Raw genomic sequence first — 22844 nt, forward strand, 5'->3', positions numbered from 1 at the left:
CTGGACTTGTCTTGGTCCAGAACCTCACAAAGTATCAGCCCTTGGCTTGTTGGTGAAGCATCATTGTCTTTAACCTTAGCCCTAGAGTGATTTGGGCTTATAACACCTTGTATTCACGTAAAGTTTGCAACTTTACGTGAGAGTCATGACCTAGAAGTGTGGATCTACAGTTTGGAGCCCCTGCATGACTCGAAAAGTCTCTGCATGAATAAAGGACTGAAGAGACTCGGCGAGTCTGTTCTTGGACTCGACGAGTCTGTTGAAGATAGGCATGAACTCGACGAGTTGGAGGAACAACTCGGCGAGTCTGTTGAAGATTGCCGTGGACTCGACGAGTCTGTTCTTGGACTCGGCGAGTCAGAACGCAAAACCCCAACCTCTTCTGGTTAAGACTCAGATCAGTGGGTTGAGTGGTGACTCAGTGAGTTGGTCATGATGGGACTTAGAGACCGTTAAACTCGACGAGTCATGGAGTGACTCGGCGAGTCGAGTTGTGATATAAGAGTTTTCTGAAGTTGGGAACTCGGCGAGTCGACGGGTTGACTCGGCGAGTAGAGTCAATCAGGAAGGTTGAATTTGGCTAGGACTTTGACTTTGACCTGTTTGACCTTCAGGGGTGTTATGGTATTTTGGATATTTATGTCATGGTTCATTGATGGCATCAGGTGTTGGAGTTTGGAGCAGTGCTTCGGGCTAGTGTTCTCGTTTTGCGGTTCGGCAGTTGCAAGGTGAGTTATCCTCACTATATCAACAGGGTCTACGGCACCAAGTCCGACCCTTTATCGGATTTGTATTCGGGTATTCGCATGATATACTTATGGGTTTGTTAGATCTGCGTCCTGGTAGTTAGGACGGTGTTGTGTTAGTGACCGGTTAGGTCGGTATCCTGGTTAGGATGTTGCTATGCTATTATGATTCTGTTAGATCGGTATCCTGGTATATAGGATCATGTTATGCTAGTGACCGGTTAGGTCAGTATCCTGTTTAGGATGTTGCTATGCTATTATGATCTGTTAGATTGGTATCCTGGTATATAGGATGATGCTATGTTAGTGACCTGGTTAGGTCGGTATCCTGGTTATAGGATGTTGCGATGATCGATGATCTGTTAGATCGGTATGACTGTTATATATATGCCAGTATATGTTATTTATGTGCACATGGTTATTGTTGATGGGTGGGTTGAGGCGGGGTCCTGCTTCGTGCGATTGAGGCCAGCATACCCGACGAGCGGTCCGGATAGACTGTGAACCTGCATGACGGTCCAGTCATACCGAAGGCTCGAGATAGATCCAGGTAGACTGTAGGCCTTGCAAGGCGGTCCAGTCAAGCTGAGGGTTCAGTATGCATGTTGTTCTGTAATCGTTGATATGATATGATTATGGTTATATGGGGTTGGTATTGTGGGGGCAACTCATTAAGCTTTCGGGCTTATAGTTTCAGTTTATTGTTTCAGGTTCAGCGGATGGCCGCGGGGAGGCGAAGGCGTGACGTACACTTCCTCGATTGATGATTATGATTTCTGGGAACTCTGATGTATAAACTATTTTGAAAACAAATTGTAATAACTGAATGGTTTCAAATGATTTAAAAAGTTTTAAATTGGCTTGAATTTTATGGGTGTGACAAGTTGGTATCAGAGCCTTAGTTTGAGTGAATTGGAGGAACACTCGTGTGAATCCAGTCTCAAACCAAGGAAATGATTTTTAAAATGATTTTCAAAATAAGTAAAAGAGGATGTAAAGTGTACGATCAGCCGGAGCCAATAATTAGACCCCAAAATACTATACAGTTATTTGATATTGTGATATGTTAGAACAACATGCTAGTACTAGGCTAGGGATCTTCAGGAATTGCACGATAGAATTGTCTGATTACATGATGCCTGCTAGCCTAGGGTTTCCCATATGTGAAATTGACATCATTACTGTAGTTGTCTTGTGTATGCATCACAGCTGTATATAATTAAGATCTTATAGCCTGAGAATGTTTGATATGCCCTTATGTTCTGTTCTTATTGATTAGGGTATAGGGTAGGATTGGATATTCGAAAGTCTATAGGGTCCAGCGTTATGTATGGCTAGCATACACTAGTGCTGCAGGGGTTGGTGGAAGTTTCATGGATGGATGGGTTGTGTGAGGCCAGGAGGCCAGTTATGAGATATTTAGCATTCCTCTAGGGGTGAGGATTGAGCGCTCACTATCTGTATTAGTAGGGTGTTGTGGTGATACTTGAGACAAATATGGGTAGGTGTGGAAGGTAGTATGGGCCCGTACTACTGAAAGCACAGGACCCATACGCGTAGCAAGGAAGTCACAAGCCCTAGGGTTGGGTAAGGAGTTGGTCCCCTGTTATATTATGCATTATCAGAGATCTTTCTGGTGTCTTACTAGAATGGTGGTTACGAGACGTCTTGAGACCGGATCCAGGTTAGGGTCGGGGGTTGGTAGCTAGGATAGGCCCGCATTGTTAGAGGGTCGTGTCCGTGAGATCATCCGGGAGGAGGTGATTGAGATTGTTCGGGGACAGTTGGCGGAGATGTTTGGGTCTATCAAGACCGTTATGGTCGAGTATTTCGACAAGCGCTATGCAGCTAGTGCCGAGACGATTGTCGTGGCAACAATAGCAGCTGAAACAACGGCAGGGGGAGGAGCCAGTTAGGATTTCTAGTATCGGGACTTCGATGATGCGAAGCCCCGACTTTTGATAGGGTTCGGGACCCGGTCATAGCCATGAGGTACCATATGACGTGAAGGGATGTTGCTTCACATATTCATGTTCTACTGACCAGAAGGTCAGGCACGCTCGGAACCTGCTAAGGTCCGGGGCAAAGAATTGGTGGGGACTTGTTATTGGGACGTATTCTGAGGAGCAGAAAGCTGCAACTACTTGGGATCAGTGAGGTGTTCTGTACTTGTTACAGTCTGCGAGTTAAGCGGGAGAGTCTAGAACATGCAATTCTAGATTGAGGCTTCGAGGGTTTTGTTCGAGGCCGGAATGTGAGTCGCGGGGACTCCGGAAAGGAGTAATGATTATGTTCAGCTGGAGTTATGCAACTGGAGTTAAAATGGTTTATTTTCTAGGGCAAGGATTGTGCCCTTTCAGTTTACAAGTTCGAAGAATTAAGCAGGCTTGTGACCCCAAGATCAGGTTGTATTCTAACTCGGGGTTAGTTGGTCGCCGGGATTGGCGACAATGGTTTAGCGCTGGTAAGCACGGGTGGGTCGATGTAGCATAAGTGTTTTGGAAGTCCATTTCGCATTAGATCTCGTGTATCAGACGCTAAGGATTTTTGGTGCGATCTATTGCACTTTCGGGATTGTAGACTATGTCTTGGAAGTGATTGTAGCCTGGTTTAGGGCAAAGGTTGTTTCAGCTACTGCAGTTCAGCGGTGGATGATTGAGCTGGTGAGTGAGTCAGGGTGCGAGGCCCTGAATGATGAGTTCTAGAGTCGAAAGCGGGAGGATTGTTGGAATGATTTGGGAAGAAGGGTATTATGTGGGAGGTCTGTGGACAGGGTCCCACAAGATGGTTATTCATCATTGTCAAGATTCAGTGGTTTTAGTAAGCATTATCGGTTGGCGGAGGAACGCGACAAGGGAAGTGGTTCGTGGCTAGGGTATTATTTGCTGAATTTATCTCTTGGTCTCCAGGACATGAGGGTGGGGCCATTCAAGCATTAGTGACTGTCGGTTGCACTGGGATGCAGTAAGTGTCCATCTGGTTATTAGAAGTGTATAACAAATTGGGAAAGAGTTGGTCGTCATCGGATCAATTGTGGAAAGTGATAAGGGTTGGGAATTTCCCCAATGTCCATGTATTGTGAAGACTTACGAATCTACGTGGGGGAGAATCGTCCCGGGATACAGAAGCAAGAGCGGTGTTGAAAATGGGATAAGTCTCGCATCGTTGGCAGGAAGGAAGACAAACCAAGTGGCTGTTTGGTTGGAGGATTGTGTGAGTTGGGAGTCTGGTAAAACTCCCCAGCATGTGTATCACGTCTTCTCGACAATAGATAACAGAATTCGTGGAAATCAGGTTGGAGTTTCGATCATGGTTTGAGTTCAGTTCGAGTATTCGGTCGAGGGTGTACTCGACTCTGAGGGTTTTTGGATTGATAGATTGAGGGTTTTGTTAGCTGCCAGGGCTCGACAATACACTCAGCACAGGAGTACGGGTTATTTAGCGTGTGTGGTAGACACGCAGGTCAGGGAACAGACCACGGATTTCCGAGAGGGTGGACAATCGACATGAGGCCTAGGGTTGGGCTGGGGATATAGTCCACAGAGTAGATCAGAAGTTCGAAGCCGCAAGTGGGTGAGAACAGGATGCATGAGAGAGAGCATCAAGAGGGGTGGTCCAGGGAGATACTCAACAGTTCAGAGTGGTCCAGACACGCTGCAGGCCCAGAGAGGCGGTACAGACATGCTGAAGGTTCTAAGAGTGGTCCAGATAGACTGAAGGCCTAGTAGGGCGGTCCAGTCATGCTGAAGACTCTGGATATGTTAGTAGATCTATGTTCGGGTATTGAGTAGGCTGATATGCTATAACAATCAATGGGTTTGTTCCAAATTTTAAACCTGCGGTTGGAGTAGGCCGAGGACTCTGGTGTGTTTTGGTTGATCGGAAGTGTTATTAGTGGTCGGACGGAGTTTAAAGGATCTTGGTGATCTCATCAGTTCGGAGTGTCTCCGAGGTTTCATCATCTTGGATCGGGTGATACTCCAGTTGGAGACGGAGAGTGGATCTGAATGGGTATTCGTCAATTTTGGGAAGGTTTGGAATTAGAATATCCTGTCATTCCGGTTCTGGGAACCGGGTTAGATCTTTCTCATGAATGTCTATAGCATTTGGATAGGGTTGAGGCGGTCCTTCTCTACGCAGTAGGCCAAGATACCCGATGCGGGCCGACTGTAAGTCGTAGGCACGGAGGCTCGAAAGGAGTAGTAGGGTTGAGGCGGTAGGCCAGCAAAACCTGAGAGTTTTCGACTCGATAGTTGGATTGATTAGGCATGTTGGTATGTTAACCCGAAGGAAGCGGTATGGGTTAGGTATGAGGGCCGTGCTGGTTGGCCGGTAGTGGTAGGTGTGTTGTTGCTGATTTGAGCCATTGTGACTCGTGTGTGGTAGTAATTTTCACATCGTATGTTGTGCGTTGATGAAAGGAGCGCCATTTAGGCCCTTCGAGTGGCGGAGGAAAGTGGATATCTGTAGGGTCGAAGTGTTGGGAAACGAAAGTGACGACAGTAGTGTCGATCGGTCATCGGGAGCATTCCAGTCATGAGCTGAGGGCCGGGGAGGGCATACCAGACTCGTGAGGTGGGCTCAGAAGCAATCCAGACTTATGTTGAGGACCACGTAAGGGTATTCCAGTCATAGGTCGTGGGCGTAGAGATCATGATAGTTATATTCCCTGCTGTAGCAAGTTTGAGGTAAGCGTATTGTTGAGATTTGGGTAAGTTGTACTCGGTTGTGTCGAGTCAGAATAGATAGAGGGAGCTGCAAGGTTGGGATCCTTGGGCTTCAAGTATGGTTGTAGGCATGGGTTATGTGAGTAGTGGTATTCCAACCTAGGGTATTCCATCATGAGGATGACCGGACCCTATGACTGATTGGACCCGGTGCGTTTGGTATTCCAACCCGAGGGTTGATTGGGCCAAACATGCGTAGGAATGAGTGGGTATTCCACCCTAGGGATGACTGGACCCGTTATAGGTGTGCCTGGTATTCCAGACCGAGGCTGATTGGGTCAGGTGCGAGTGGTTATGAGATATAGCTGGTTAATTCATGGGAATTTCTAGAAGCTGAAGGATGCAGTATCCTGTCAGCACGAGAGAGAATGGATTCAAGAAGAGGATGGATTGGGTCCCAACATTGCGAGTTACTCGGGCTATCTCTAGTTTGGAAAGGGAAGGGTAGTTTGAAACTGTGGGAGGACCCAGTGGGACATGGTGGTACCTAGTAGTTGCAAGTCACGGAAGTGTGTTCCTGACAGGAAGGAATAGTATCATCGGGTGGTACTTGGCTATTATGTGGTACTTGGCTATTCTAACACTTCCTAAGTGTACATGCAACCCTAATAACCTTGAATCTATGTTTTCTCTATATACATGCAAATTTCTTTTTCAAGGTTATTTCCTAACTAGCATGGCATGGGGATTACATAAAACATAAAACTAGTAGAAATACATACCTTGTTGTTGCTTGGATTCCTTCAAGACTTTGTGAGCCTAGCACCCCAAATGTTGTGCCTCAAATGCTTCACACAACACCACAAGACTTAGAATAACTTGAGAGAATGTCACTTAGCCTCAAAATCAGTTATGCCCTCTCTAGTAACACTAGGTCACCTAGCTCACCATTTTGCTAGCCATAGGGTTCCTTTTATAGTGTTGTCACAATTAGGGTTTACACATGAATGCCCTTAATTGTCATGACTCTTGATTTCTCATGACCCATGGGTTTGTAACTCCCATGGACTATCCATGGAGCTCCATATGGTTATAACCAAACCCATAAACCATGGATCATTAATCCACCATAAAAGAATTGATGATTGTCATAATCAACCCTATATATTTAATTAGTCTCACTTTGATCACCAAATTAATACTAGATTAATACTTGATCAATACTAATTAAATAATACTATTATTAATATATTAGAACTTATAATATATTAATAATCATAAGTGCCTTATTCTCTCATTTAGTCTATCCAAGTATTGCAATGCCATGCAACCCAAATGGACCATGCCGGGTCGGGTCAAGTACATACCAAATAAAGTTATGGACTTAGACACTATATCCAACAGTCTCCCACTTGGATAAGTCTAATAACTATATTTGCAAATATGACTTCAAAATCCGACTAGCAATCGTAACTCTTTCAAAGTCTCTCGGAACTGAGATGATGATGATACGCCATTTAAGATAAGTGATCATATAATCCTCTGTTCTCATGATATCAGCCGGACAAACACATGGAACATGGTCTTACTTATTATCCAGCATTTGTTTCTCGATCTCTGATTTGTTTCGACATAGAACTAAATTGAACACATCAATTAGGTTCTGACCGGGCCCGGTACATAAGTCAAAACCAAATCATCGAGGGGCCCAGATATCGCTTCTATTTCTAGAAGGAACAGATAAACTTTGACTGATATGCTTGTACTAACTACTTGTTGAATTATTCACAAAGGCACATTTTATAACATTGAGTTACCAATGCGTTTTCGTACAATCAATGAATAACCAACTCATAGTCAACAACTCATATCTCTAGGTTTGAAGATTTATATGATATTACCGTCTCACGATTACTCGAGATAAATTCCATGAAGTGATGCAAGTGAGCGTGGGTTGGATCCAATACTCAGCCCTTATGAGTACTCATGAATGTTGTAGCAACCATTGCATTGTCTAAAGCACTTTAGACAAATCATACAAGCCAAATTCATGACAGTCTTGATTCATATCTACTTCCAACATATGACTGACTGTGGATGGTTTGAATAATATGATATATACCATAACACAATTATTCTGGAAGTCAAAACATGCAAAGTGAAACATAAGAATAATACTAATCTTATATGGCCCCAACACTTTGAGTGTAAATAAAAACACCTATTATTTAAGCACCATATTGATTACTCATTATTTATGTTTCGATTAATCAACTTTATGCTTGAATTAAAACATTAGTTGTCCCATGCTCCAAGCATGTACACTATGTTTTTCCAAACAACAATTATGCCATACTCCAAGTATGCATACTATGTTTACATATGGTCCTCTCTTTGTGAAATAGATCAATTGACAATATTCCAATGATGCTCATTTCACAATTCCAATACTCGTTGTAAATGAAAGAATACCAAACTCTTGCCATCTACTGTAATCTGTTAGATTCTAAACTTATATGCAATGATCCCCTTGTAATGACTATGCACAGAAGTCACAAAGACTTGGCAACAGAAATTACAAAGTATTCCAATGGAAAACAATTCCATGGAAATGAAGTCTCAAATTCAAAGTACATTCCTTTGAACATCCTTCTTAGCATTAAGTTCTTTAATCTTACACAGATTCAAAGAATAACTTCCACCTATGGAGACAATTTCATATTACCATTTTGACCATCACTTCTGAACAAGAGTTGCCTCTTTTCAAAATATGTCAATATGGTCCTTACTCTATACTTCTAATTGTCCATGAGCAACCAATCTTTGATAAACCTCAGATTGTCCTCGACAACTTTGCTTAATCATTTTAGTCATTTCCAGTTCTATTCCTTTTTCCATCTTAATGCCCTAGGCATTTGGAAAATTTAGAATGGATGAATATTATAGCACATGTAATCAAACCTATACCCAAAGCATATGGGACATGATTTATGCTATAAATTTTTTTATTTGCCATGTTTTCATAATTCGAACTATGAAGAGGGATGCCATAATCATAATCGAATTTTGAGAACGCAACATATATAGAATTTCCTTATGTTAAACCATTCCAACATAACATTCATATATATTCTTGACTAAAGTAGATTAAATTCTCAATCTAAGCTTGTAGAATTGGAGTGAAGTATAAAATCCTCTCCCTTAATTATAGCAAAACAACTTTTTCAAGGCGAATTGAAACTTTTGTTTTCTATAATTAACATTGCTAACCTGCAATATTTAACATAATCGTCATGCTCCCACTAGCATAATGATTACCAGCATAACACTTTATGCTCCCACTAGCTTTGACATGTACTCAGAAATCTACTGGACTTATAGAAATCAATACTTTATTGACTTTCTTACCAAAGTTCATATTTCTGATACTAGATTGCTTTGATAAGACTTTATCAAAAACATACACCTTTCCTTAGATAGCTCACATGTTTGTCTAGACCTTTTGCAATTCTCACTAGTTAGTGTGCCGGTTAACCACACACGCTCCACTAACTATATGAGAATGCAAATATCACAACCGCTATCTACTTAAAATCTTCTTAGTGGAAGCGTTTCCTCACCATCATTTTCATGAATCGAAGAGAAACCTTATGACACTTAGATTTTATGGTGTATGTGTTCCTATCCATGTGAATTTGTCATAACCATAATCACAGGACTAGGTTAGTGACACTTCCAAATTCATAGGGACTGAACTTGTGCAATCTTAATTTTTTGCCACCTCGTAGCACAATGCCCACCATTGCTTCCGGGTTGTTATTCAAACAATTGAGAACTCATAGAACTCACAAGCATAATCAACTTTCAACTGGAACAGACACAGAAACAAGAATATGTCAACACGATAGGTTACAAACCTCAAGTCGTGGGCTAGTGATTAACAAAACTCTTGATTTAGTTCTTGAAACTATTTCAGAATCATTTAGACTCCCACTATCCTCTTGACATATAAGACTTCTCTTTGTCAAGAACCATTCCTTGACAAAACAAATATTCAAGATCTAGTGCGGATTCTTATCAAGTTAAACACTTCTCACTATTGGTCTTAGCTGGTCTTTGTTTTATCCAAAACATCACAACTTACCAATCTCAAATGTACAAGAATAGGAAACATCTTACTCTACATTTGACAAGTGTTATGAACTTTCTAAAGACTATGTCACTCAAGTTACAATATTGGAGTATAACTCCAGGATTTGTTTTTGGCACGAAGTATGAATTATCTTTTGATTTAACCATTTCAACAATTCACGATTCCTCTCCTCAGGCAACAAACACACTAAGGTGTCCTTAGAGGATCAATTGTGATATGGTTCCATAATCACTAAGATAATCATAAAACAAAATACACAAGTACTCTCCCATCTCTTCAGATTGGAGAAAATTTTATCTTTCTGCCTTATTTGATTCTTCTTATTCATTCTGCCATACATTGAAACTTTTCCAATGTTTCAGAATTACACTTAAACTCGTAAGCATAACCATATTTACTAAACTTTAGTAAATCATAACGAATAATATTATCTACCTTTGTGGTGGACCTGACCAGCACACAACCAAGTGTACCCAATCTTTTAGTCCTTCACTTGACTCACATGTACATGTGAACAAGGAATTAGTCTTAATTTCCCAAAGACGAAAACTTCTCATTCATCATACAATACAAGTTGCATGATTCCAAGTTTCTATCTAACTGAAACTTGGGCGATGAGAATCTTTCCTTATTTGGTAAATTATGATACTACCACAAATGAAAGAATCAAATCCATTTTCAAATATTGCTATTAATGGAAACATATAATCAACAATTTTTTCACAAATGCCATTGTAAGGATACTTAAAATAAAATCAAAACTTTTCTTTATTTTAAAACTTTGCGGAAAACTTATCCTTACAACCCATATGAAAACCTTGTTGTTATCTATTCCTAAGCAATATGTCTCAACTCTTAAGTAATAGCTCAAAATTCTGATCACCGAACCATGAGATCAAAATCCCTCTTCGCGATCAGAATCAGCATATACTTCCTTTAAGTTTCTTCACTTTTCTTTGATTCTTAAAACATCAACATGTGACCCAGTCACATCATGCAATAAGAATCTCAGAATAGAAACTTAATAGAGTTAGACAATGGACTTTACCTGAAGTGGAGTCAAACATTTGACTTTACTATCCTTATGGACTTTTAGGTAAATTTGGCAGCTTCGCAACCAATGCCCTTCCTTTGGCAACAGAAACATATGGACTCTTTGGAAACGGTACACGGGACTATCACAGACTTAGCCTTTCTCTTTACCATTTGGTCAACCGAGTTGACTATGGCTAATCCCTTTCAATTGGGAAGAGAAAGTTTTCTGGACTTCCAATGTTACCATTGTCAATGTCCATGGAAGTTTGGGAAGTTCATCTTCCAATCAAATTTTGCTTTACCAATGCTCCAAATCATTGCTGATTCAGCATCATCAAGCAAATATGTAAGATCATTAAGGGTCATGTCGTGATCTGTTATCAGGGAGTGACCAAGTCAACAGCCAGCTACCTTGAGACTTCCACACCCTACTCTCCCGGCTTGTCAATATGTGACTTAATCTCCAAGACCTAAGCACATATAGACTTTGTTTGCCAATAGGGATTGAGTGACTTAGAACTTATCATGTCTTGAAACTTGTGGGATAAGGAGATTTATTGGAGGAGGTGGAGGAAGTGAAGTATGATTTCCAGTCCCACTAATGCACAACAAAGGGATTGATCTTTCACCTTGGTTGCCATTTGGGATATCATCTTCATTAGGAAGCTTGTTCCTAAAGATTTGGGAAGACCATAGCTGTCTAAACCAGACATCTATAATGGGAGAAATTCAAGTTAGTTGATTTAAAGTCCTTAACATAACACCCAATATGAAATATTAAGGCTAGGACCCAACAACCTATTTATAACTGGAAGAGGGATGCCGTAATCCAAATTATAAAATAGTTGAAGGTAGGTAAATGACGATTTACCAATTTCCTACCATAAAAACGAAATATAATTAAGTTTTTAATTGGATTTGAAACTCCTAGATCTTTTGAGATACATTGAACTTTCAATGGCATGTTTGAATCTCGATTGTGCCCTCTCAAGTTTGTGACTGGGATGCCGAGGATCACAAACAAGGTGTGAATAACCATACAAATTGACTTGGTACCCTCAACAATATTACCTAATCGATGTGCCGGTTAACCACACACGCTCCACCGATCTATAATAAAGTCAAGTTACCCTTTGCCACTCTTACTAGTCCATGTTAGTGTGCCGGTTAACCACACACGCTCCACTAACGACTTGGTAAGGTACAAAGTGTAATTTTATGGGCTAGCACCAATTTCACATTTTCCTAAAGTAACTAAGATTGGGAATTTATAATGTATAGTTACTTTATAATTCATTATACTTTTAACGAGTATTTAAAGTCGTGTCCTACCCGTTCGGCTCACGACCCTCCACCAATCAAGGAAGCGGTGGGTGAGAGTGGACACCCATTAAGTCACCATTTTATAGGCAACAACCTTATACCCCCCTTATAGACCGGCTTCGTGAATGAGGCCTACTAACGGTAAGAATGACATATTCTTATACATATCTATATAATTAAAATTATAATAATAGTATAAGGGTGTATTTTAAACATTTAAAATACTTGGTGGTTTAATCTATTAATTAAACTATACTTAATTTAATTAAACTTAAACCATGTCTTTATGGAATTATTAACTCTTTTAATTAAACACTTTAATTAATTTAATGAAGTCCATAAAGCTTGAATTTTACCTTTAAAAAATTCTAAGAGTTCAATTTGGAATTAAAGTGTAAGGCTTTTCAAATTCCAAAACTTGAGGGCAAGAATTGAAACTATTCCAAGTCTCTTCAATTTGTAACTTATGAGTTTTAATGGTTCATAAAATGAAGACTCTTCATTTTATGAAACCTCTTTAGTTCTTTAATCATAATTAAAAGAAGTGACTTTTGGTTATCCATAACTTGAGGACAAGTTATGGACACCATCATTAGCATTAAGATCATGAATTAAACAAGCATGTAAGTTACACAAAATTCCTATGATCTTCTAATAACTCATAAGAACAAATATTCATATCAAACAATTTCAAGGAAATCATATAAACATATACAATACTTGAAAATTGATAAAAGTCATGTAAAATGGGTTAACATAATCATTATCATTTTGAAAAACAGATTTTACAAGTCCAAAACAGATTGGGATAATGATTTTAATCCATTTCCAGCAACAAAACACGAAAAGCTGCCCAGCACGATCCTACTCGCCGAGTGCATTATTCTACTCGTCGAGTAGGATGAATTTGTTCATGGACTCGGCGAGTCCTCCCCATGGACTCGGCGAGTCCAGTCGTCAGAGTGCAGAATTTTCGTTTTTTAAGCAGTTTTGCATCAAGTATACAGAAAACAATCCTAGGCTCTGATACCACTGATGGGTTTTTAAGCATTCTAACACTTCCTAAGTGTACATGCAACCCTAATAACCTTGAATCTATGTTTTCTCTATATACATGCAAATTTCTTTTTCAAGGTTATTTCCTAACTAGCATGGCATGGGGATTACATAAAACATAAAACTAGTAGAAATACATACCTTGTTGTTGCTTGGATTCCTTCAAGACTTTGTGAGCCTAGCACCCCAAATGTTGTGCCTCAAATGCTTCACACAACACCACAAGACTTGGAATAACTTGAGAGAATGTCACTTAGCCTCAAAATCGGTTATGCCCTCTCTAGTAACACTAGGTCACCTAGCTCACCATTTTGCTAGCCATAGGGTTCCTTTTATAGTGTTGTCACAATTAGGGTTTACACATGAATGCCCTTAATTGTCATGACTCTTGATTTCTCATGACCCATGGGTTTGTAACTCCCATGGACTATCCATGGAGCTCCATATGGTTATAACCAAACCCATAAACCATGGATCATTAATCCACCATAAAAGAATTGATGATTGTCATAATCAACCCTATATATTTAATTAGTCTCACTTTGATCACCAAATTAATACTAGATTAATACTTGATCAATACTAATTAAATAATACTATTATTAATATATTAGAACTTATAATATATTAATAATCATAAGTGCCTTATTCTCTCATTTAGTCTATCCAAGTATTGCAATGCCATGCAACCCAAATGGACCATGCCGGGTCGGGTCAAGTACATACCAAATAAAGTTATGGACTTAGACACTATATCCAACAGCTGCAAGGTTGGGATCCTTGGGCTTCAAGTATGGTTGTAGGCATGGGTTATGTGAGTAGTGGTATTCCAACCTAGGGTATTCCATCATGAGGATGACCGGACCCTATGACTGATTGGACCCGGTGCGTTTGGTATTCCAACCCGAGGGTTGATTGGGCCAAACATGCGTAGGAATGAGTGGGTATTCCACCCTAGGGATGACTGGACCCGTTATAGGTGTGCCTGGTATTCCAGCCCGAGGCTGATTGGGTCAGGTGCGAGTGGTTATGAGATATAGCTGGTTAATTCATGGGAATTTCTAGAAGCTGAAGGATGCAGTATCCTGTCAGCACGAGAGAGAATGGATTCAAGAAGAGGATGGATTGGGTCCCAACATTGTGAGTTACTCGGGCTATCTCTAGTTTGGAAAGGGAAGGGTAGTTTGACACTGTGGGAGGACCCAGTGGGTCATGGTGGTACCTAGTAGTTGCAAGTCACGGAAGTGTGTTCCTAACAGGAAGGAATAGTATCATCGGGTGGTACTTGGCTATTATGTGTTGTCCGCAAGAAGAAAAGGCCGATGGTCGGCTTGGAGTGTTGGCAAGGGTGCCTCACGAGTAGGAGATATGTTAAAGGGGGTGTAGTGGTCGGGTCTGAGAGGACCTGAGATAATTGGGAAATCGGAGTCTGCAGTGCGAGTAAGTTGTTCGGTAGCGTATACTGCAGTAGGCTTCGAGGACGAAGCCTAATGTAAGTGGGGGAGAGTTGTAACATCCCAAATTTCAGAAATATGATATAAGGGCTTAAAGTGTACATTGAAGAAGCTACTCCACGAGTAGGTGCGAGTACTCGTCGAGTCGGATCGGGTTTTGGTCGCGAATTAAGTGACCAACTCGCCGAGTCGGAAGTTGGATTCGACGAGTTGGTGCTGGGAAGAAAAAACCCTAATCTTAGGGCTTGCATCCTATTTAAAGGACCTTAAGTCCTCACCTCAGCCTCCTTGTCACCCCTTGAGAGTCAGAAAACTCTAGAATCGTGTGTGAGCCTATGGAGTGAACTTGGAAGCTTTGGAAGGACATTCTAGCAAAGAAGGCTCGTAAATCAAAGTGTAGAGCATCAACGGATTTGCGTAGATCCAGAATCTACTTCAGCTTGGGCACATTTTAGAGGTAACAAGCTGTTACCTTGACTCTATTGCATTTATATCTATTCTAGAATGATATTTGGGGCCATTTTGGCATGGTAAGGATCTAATTCGGGTTAGGGGTCTAGATCTGAGGTTGCTACTTCAGATCTAGACTTGTCTTGGTCCAGAACCTCACAAAGTATTAGCCCTTGGCTTGTTGGTGAAGCATCATTGTCTTTAACCTTAGCCCTAGAGTGGATTGGGCTTATAACACCTTGTATTCACGTAAACTTTGCAACTTTACGTGGGAGTCATGACCTAGAAGTGTGGATCTACAGTTTGGAGCCCCTGCATGACTCGAAAAGTCTCTGCATGAATAAAGGACTGAAGAGACTCAACGAGTCTGTTCTTGGACTCGGCGAGTCTGTTCAAGATAGGCATGAACTCGACGAGTTGGAGGAACAACTCGGCGAGTCTGTTGAAGATTGCCGTGGACTCGGTGAGTCTGTTCTTGGACTCGGCGAGTCAGAACGCGAAACCCCAACCTCTTCTAGTTAAGACTCAGATGAGTGGGTTGAGTGGTGACTCAGTGAGTTGGTCATGATGGGACTTAGAGACCGTTAAACTCGACGAGTCATGGAGTGACTCGGCGAGTCGAGTTGTGATATAAGAGTTTTCTGAAGTTGGGAACTCGGCGAGTCGACGGGTTGACTCGGCGAGTAGAGTCAATCAGGAAGGTTGACTTTGGCTAGGACTTTGACTTTGACCTGTTTGACCTTCAGGGGTGTTATGGTATTTTGGATATTTATGTCATGGTTCATTGATGGCATCAGGTGTTGGAGTTTGGAGCAGTGCTTCGGGCTAGTGTTCTCGTGTTGCGGTTCGGCAGTTGCAAGGTGAGTTATCCTCACTATATCAACAGGGTCTACGGCACCAAGGCCGACCCTTTATCGGATTTGTATTCGGGTATTCGCATGATATACTTATGGGTTTGTTAGATCTGCGTCCTGGTAGTTAGGACGGTGTTGTGTTAGTGACCGGTTAGGTTGGTATCCTGGTTAGGATGTTGCTATGCTATTATGATTCTGTTAGATCGGTATCCTCGTATATAGGATCATGTTATGCTAGTGACCGGTTAGGTCAGTATCCTGTTTAGGATGTTGCTATGCTATTATGATCTGTTAGATTGGTATCCTGGTATATAGGATGATGCTATGTTAGTGACCTGGTTAGGTCGGTATCATGGTTATAGGATGTTGCTATGATCGATGATCTGTTAGATCGGTATGACTGTTATATATATGCCAGTATATGTTATTTATATGCACATGGTTATTGTTGATGGGTGGGTTGAGGCGGGGTCCTGCTTCGTGCGGTTGAGGCCAACATACCCGACGAGCGGTCCGGATAGACTGTGAACCTGCATGACGGTCCAGTCATACCGAAGGCTCGAGATAGATCCAGGTAGACTGTAGGCCTTACAAGGCGGTCCAGTCAAGCTGAGGGTTCAGTATGCATGTTGTTCTGTAATCGTTGATATGATATGATTATGGTTATATGGGGTTGGTATTTTGGGGGCAACTCACTAAGCTTTCAGGCTTACAGTTTCAGTTTATTGTTTCAGGTTCAGCGGATGGCCGCGGGGAGGCGATGGCGTGACCGTACACTTCCTCGATTGATGATTATGATTTCTGGGAACTCTGATGTATAAACTATTTTGAAAACAAATTGTAATAATTGAATGGTTTCAAATGATTTAAAAAGTTTTAAATTGGCTTGAATTTTATGGGTGTGACAGTTGAGCGTACAATCCCGTACGCGCAGCGTCCAAGCCATGCAGCCTGTACGCTTAGCATACAGATGAGTACGTCCTGCGTACTCAGACAGTGGGCTAGTTTTTGTTTTGGGCCTCGGTTTGGGCCATTTATTTGACTTCTTAGCTTTGGGCTTTATTGGGTCATCAGAAATCAGATTTTGGGCTAGAAATATGTTTGGGCTTAAAGGAAGGCCCATTTGAAGAGTTGGGCCCAATTCAGAAAATTGGGTTATTGGTGGGCCACTAGTGGGCTTAGGAAGGCTATCTAGTGATTGGGCCTTTGTGTATGTATTTGGGCCTAGGTCATGGACTAGATTAGATTAGGGATAAAATGGTCATTTTACCCTAAGAAGGATTGTTGGGTTTTGACTAAGTGCTATTTTGGTAATGATAGCTTGGGGAGTCGTCGGAGCAGCCATTAAAGATTCCTTACCGTGAGATTCAATATTCAGGTGAGTTTTCCTCCTGTTTGAACGGGTCGAAGGCACCAATGTCAACCAGTATGTATGATTGTATTTATTTCGGACTAAGGTCCGATTACGGGGCGTTGCGCGATGTAGGTTTATATGTTTTCCGGATTACGATCCGATGCCAAGCGATGGTTCTCCGGTTGCTTTCTCCGTCATGGTTGGTTGCACGAGGGGACAAAGAGTGAGGGGTTTGCGTATCTGTTGTCACACAAATGGATGGCACCAAATGTTGCGACTTGGCTCTGAACCACTTGTCGTGAGAGAGATTCGCCGGTCCTTAAGCCTGAGAGGTCACACAAGGAAGAAACACGTCAGCCGTTTTCCGGGAGGAGGTCCCAGAAAGACGCTCCGACGGTCAAGTTAGTATGCTGAAGGTGATAGAGGAAGTATAAGACCGGAGAAGGAATGATTTGTCTTACCGGGACCAGGCTGAGGTCCTTTTATAGTGGAGATCTTCCTCGGTCCGTACTAGGGACCGGTACTACAATCCCAACAGGATCCGTCGCTCTTTTTGGGGAGTCCTGCTCCACATTCGTGTTCAGCCCAGTGATTGGTCCAGGCGATTGTGCTCTTTCTAGACGTTTTGTCGCCTAGAGCCACTGTCTCTGGACTGTGGCTAAAAGACAATATTCTGGCGAGCGCGAGCCTTCTGCGCGATCGCATTGCTGGAGTCCGGGGTCGCTGAGTCAGCTCCCCATCTGAGGCGCTTTGTCGAGGCTCGCCTGCCTCGGGCCCGCACTAAGGGGCGCGTCATCAAGTCCCCCAGTCCAGTAGTCATAGCGTATGCTACCTAGCTATGATGTTCTGGACTGAACTATTGGTACACGCGTCGTTGTCTCACTAGGCTGTCGCTTCATTTCCGGCGATGTGACGTTTCGACGTGCGCGCGGCGGCTTACGTCATGTGTCAGAGATTTTCGCAGACCCCGCCTTTTTTTCTTTTATTGCTCTTCAAACGGTTTCCTCTTTCATTTCTCCTTCTGCCTTTTCACCCTCCTTTCTCTTTTTCTGTCTATTTTCCACCATGGCTATCGCTCAAGGTTCAACCCCTAGTTCTTCTGAGTTCGTCACACTTCAAGAGGCGTACGGTCTCACTCCGGCTGACGGGGTAGAATTTCCTGTCCCCGGCTCTTTGATTACTCGACCTCCTCATGGGAAGGTGGGTGTTTACCTGAAGACTTTTGACGCTGGTCTTCGTATTCCGTTGACCGACCTTCAGGAGGAGATACTCCGCCGCTGTGGGTGTAGCGTGCTGATGCTGACTCCTGGTGTTGTTCACAAAGTGGTGGCTTTCGAAATGATATGCCGTGCTAACGGCATCATGCCCGACTATTTCATCTTCAAGTACTTCTTCCGGTTTTCTTCCAACAATGATAAGTATACTTTCTCCGCCCGTCGAGGAGGACATAATTGTTGGGTTTTGAGCATTCTAACACTCTTATGGTGTACATGCAACCCTATAAACCTTGGATCTATGTTTTCTCTATTATACATGCAAATATTAACTATTCCAAGGGTTCATCCTAACTAGCATATTATGAAGCACCTATACTACAAAGTTCTAGTTAGATGACATACCTTTTGATGTAGCTTGATGTCTTCAAGCTTTAAGAGCTTAGCCCCAATAGTGTGGAAGCCTCAAATGGAATCACAAATCACCAAAACACCTTGGAAGAACTTGAGAGAATATGTATGCACACTAAAATCGGCCCACTCTTATTTTCACACACTTGTGCCAATTTTGTGAGCCAAGGACCCCTTTATATATTATGGAGGATTAGGGTTACATCCATGTAAACCCTAATACCCATGACCTTTCATTTACATAGGATCCATGGGTTAAAAGCTCCATGGACCATCCATCAAAGCTTAGCCCAACCTAAATGAACTTGGCCCATTCCATATATATAAGAGTCCATATTTAATTAGTTCTTTTTGATCACTTAATTAATTCTAAATTAATTCTTGATCAATACTAATTAAATAATATGATTCCATATTAATATATTAGAACTTATAATATATTAATATAAATCATAAATATACTATTCTCAAAAGACTATCCATATAAATTGTGCCGGTAAAGTGCAACCCAAATGGACCATGCCGGGTCAGGTCAAGTACATACCAAATATAGTTATGGACTTAGACATTAATCCAACAGTCTCCCACTTGGATAAGTCTAAAACTATTATTGAGTATGACTTCAAAACCTAACTGGCAATCGTAGTTCTTAAAGCCGCTGTCGAACTCTGACCTTGCCAATGACTTGTCCATTAGATAAGGGATCATATATTCCTCCATTCTAGATATCATATGGACTGAGACATGGATTATAATCATTCTCTCTGTCCATTTGTTGTTTCCCGATTTTCGATTTATGATGACTGACTGATTGAACAAATCAAATCAGTCCTGGCTTGGCCAAGCACTCACATGTGTCATCGCTAAATCATCGAGGGGCCCACATATATCGCTTTTATCCCGAAGGTAAAAGGAATGGATAAACTTCGACTCATATGGCTTGTTCTACTACTTGTTGAATCATACACAAAGGCACGTTTTATAACATCGAGTTACCAAATGCGTTTTCGTGCAATCAATGTATAACCAACTCATAGTAACAACTCATATCTCTAGGTTTGAAGAATATAAGATATTATCGTCTAAGATCACTCGTGATAAAATCCATGAAGTGATTCAAATGAGCGCGGGTTGAATCCAATACTCAGAACTTATGAGCACTCATGAGTGTTGTAGCACCACTTTGTCCACCAACTTGGACCTCTACAAACCAACCCATGACAGTCTTGATTCATATCTACTTCCAACATATGACCGACTGTGGATGGTTTGAATAACTTAATCATTCAGGAAGAGCGACTTAGTTATTCTGGAAGTCAAAATATGCAAAGTGAAACACAAGAATAAATGAATCAAATATGGTATCAAACCCTATGAATATAAATAAACACTTTTATTTATCACCATACTGATTACGCATTATTCATTGTTTCGGTTTTATCAACTTTATACTTGAATTAAAAACACTAGTTGTCCCATGCTCCAAGCATGTACACTATGTTTTCCTTAAACAATAGCTTTGCCATACACCAAGTATGCACTCTATGTTTGTCTATGATCCTTACTTTGTGAAATAAACCAATTGAACATAATTTCAATGATTCTAATTTCACACTCCCAAATCCTTATCGAAAAGTGTGAGAATTTCAAATTCCTATCATTTATCGAAATCTGTTTAGATTTTAAACTTATATGCACTGACCCTCCTGTAATGAATATGTACAAAGTCACAAAGACTTGTCAACAGTCATTATAAGGTATTCCAATGGAGATCAACTCCATGGAAACTAAGTCTCATATTCAAAGTACATTGCTTTGGACATGCTTCTTGCATTAAGTTTTCTAATCTTACACAGATAACTTCCACCTATGGAGACAACTCCATATTCTCATTTTGACTATCACTTCTGAATAAGAGATGCCTCTTTTCAGAATATGTCAATATGGTCCTTCCAAAATTAGCACTATACTTCCAACTGTCACTGAGCAACCAATCTTTGGTAAACCTCAGATTGTCCTCGACAATTGCTTAATCATTTTAGTCATATCCAATTCTAGACCTTTTCCCTTCTTAATGCCTCTGGGCATTTGGAAAAATTTAGAAATGACAAATATTATAGCACATGCAATCGATCCTGTACCCAAAGCAAATGGTACACGATTCATGATGTCTCACATAAAGACATGATTCTAGACCAGTCTTTTGCTACAATATTTTTATTTGCCATGTTTTCAAAATTTGACTATGAAGAGGGATGCCGTAATCATAATCGAATTTTGAGAATGCAATATATAGAATTTCCTTAAGTTGAACCAATCCAACATGAAATTCATATATATATATATATATATATATATATATATATATATATATATATATATATATATATATATATATATATATATATATATATATATATATTCTTGACTAAAGATGATTAAGGTCTCAATCTAAGCCTTTAGAACTGAAATGAAGTATATCCTCTCCCTTAATTATAGCAAAACAACTTTTTCAATCCCTGCAGCCTCACGAATTGAAACTTTTGTTTTCTATAATTAACATTGCTAACTTGCAACACTAACAATAATTATCATGCTCCCACTAACATGATGATTATTAGCATAACACTTATGCTCCCACTAGCTTTGACATGTACTCAGAAATCAGCTGGACTTCTAGAAATCAATACTTTATTGACTTTCTTACCAAAGTTCAGATTTCTGATACGAGATGCTTTGATAAAACTTTATCAAAATCATACACCTTTCCTTAGATAACATGCATGCGTGTCTAAACAATTTCAGAACTATGAAAAGGGATGCCGTAATCATAGTCTCAATTGTTTAGACCTTTTGCCATCTGCTTCAAATCTACTTGGTGGAAGTGTTTCCTCACCATCATTTTCATGAATCGGAGAGAAACCTTATGACCCTTAGATTTTATGGTGTATGTGTTCTTATCCATGTGAATCGTCAAAACCATAGTCACAAGACAAGGATAATGACAAATCCAAACTCATATGGACTGAACTTATGCAATCTTAACTTCTTGCCACCTGGCAGTACAGGGCCTGCCATTGCTTCCAAGTTGTTATGCAACCAATTGAGAACTTTCAGAACTCCTATGCAAAGCCAACTTTAACTGGAATGGGCACAGAATATGTCAACACGATAGGTTATAAACCTCAAGTCGTGTGCTAGTGAAGAACCTCAAGTTTTATTCTTGATTAGTTCTTGAAATTCTTTTTAGGATCTTTAAGACTCCCACTATCCTCTTGACATATAAGACTATCTTGCCAAATATTCAAAAGATAGTGCGGATTCTTTATCAAGACAAACACTTCACACAATTGGCCTTAGTTGGTCTTTGTTTTATCCAAAACATCACAACTTACCAATTTCAAATGTACAAGAGTAGGACACTTTTACTCTTACATTTGACAAGTGTTTTAAACCTTTCTTTAAGATATGTCACTCAAGTTACAATCTTGGAGTATGACTCTAAGAATTGTTTTGGAACGAAGTATGACTCATCTTCCTGATCTAACCATTTCAACAATTCATGACTCCTCTTCTTAGTCATAAGAATGCACTAAGATGACCTTTAGAGGACTAATTGTGATATGATTTCTAAATCATTAAGATGATCACAAACATGATACTAAAGTACTCTCCCATCTTTTCAGATTTGAGAAACTTTTATCTTTCTGCCTAATTTGATTCTTCCCATTCGTTCTGCCATACATTGAGACTTTTCCAATGTTTCAGAATTATACTTAAACTTGTAAGTATAACCATATTTACTAAACTTTAGTAAATCAAATAGTCTTAACGAGCTTTATGGTGGACATGACCAGTGCACAAGAATGTGTACTCGATCCCTTTAGTCCTTCACTTGACTCACACATCCATGTGAACAAGTAATTAGTCTTGATTTTCCAATGCTTGAAAGTTCTCATTCATCATACTATTCAACTTGCATGATTCCAAGTTTCGGTCCAATTGAAACTTGGGCGATGAGGAACTTTCCTGATTTGGTAAATTTAGACACTACCACAAATGAAAGAATCAAATCCATTTTCCAATATTGCTGTCAGTGGAATCATATAAGCAACAATTTTCCACAA

At 40.6% G+C, this 22844-nt stretch overlaps 1 protein-coding gene across 1 annotated transcript in view; it reads right to left on the reverse strand.

Annotated features, from left to right (window-relative positions):
• LOC145158746 (uncharacterized) overlaps positions 1-22844 on the reverse strand; it is a 48019-nt gene that overhangs the window by 12704 nt on the left and 12471 nt on the right. The window lies entirely within an intron of this gene.

This window comes from Lactuca virosa, chromosome 2 (genome assembly GCF_052849685.1).
Source record: "Lactuca virosa cultivar CGN04683 chromosome 2, Lactuca_virosa_CGN04683_v6, whole genome shotgun sequence".
In the NCBI taxonomy this organism is placed as follows: Eukaryota; Viridiplantae; Streptophyta; class Magnoliopsida; order Asterales; family Asteraceae; genus Lactuca; species Lactuca virosa.